The 508-nt window shown below is 34.6% G+C and overlaps 1 protein-coding gene across 1 annotated transcript in view; it reads right to left on the reverse strand.

Moving 5' to 3' along the window:
- Positions 1 to 508, reverse strand: part of LOC106882732 (protein PRQFV-amide) — a gene marked incomplete at its 3' end in the record, with an annotated part of 71,227 nt that overhangs the window by 7,099 nt on the left and 63,620 nt on the right. The gene's annotated exons all lie outside the window — the stretch shown is intronic.

Here is a 508-nt window from a genome sequence, read left to right on the forward strand (position 1 = left end):
TATATATATATATATATATATATATATATATTTATATATATTTGTCTTTGTACGTGTCTTTGTGCATGTGCTTCTGTCTGACTATACATGATTTATTTGTAGGTTTGGAAGCCAATCAATTGTTTCGCGTGAAGGGAACTTCAAGGTTCATCAAGCGTATCACATGGAAGTTTCAATATTTTGTTTTGCTACGAGTAAGTGCAGAGGCTGTAGTGTTGTAATTTCGGTCGTATCTCGAAATATCACATCTATCTCACACTCGTACACACACAAAACAGCTATCATATTCTCACATATGAGCAACGGTTCATATATATGTGTGTGAACACACACATACAAACACACTCACACACACACATTAATTGTGGGTGTAGAAAACAACCAATGGTTTCATGCGAAGAGATCATTGCACTTCTTCACGCGTGCCACATAGAATGTAATGGTAGTCATCAGCAAATGTTGCTTGTTACGCCACAATGTAAGCTTACATAAATATATATATATATAT

This window comes from Octopus bimaculoides, chromosome 15 (genome assembly GCF_001194135.2).
Source record: "Octopus bimaculoides isolate UCB-OBI-ISO-001 chromosome 15, ASM119413v2, whole genome shotgun sequence".
In the NCBI taxonomy this organism is placed as follows: Eukaryota; Metazoa; Mollusca; class Cephalopoda; order Octopoda; family Octopodidae; genus Octopus; species Octopus bimaculoides.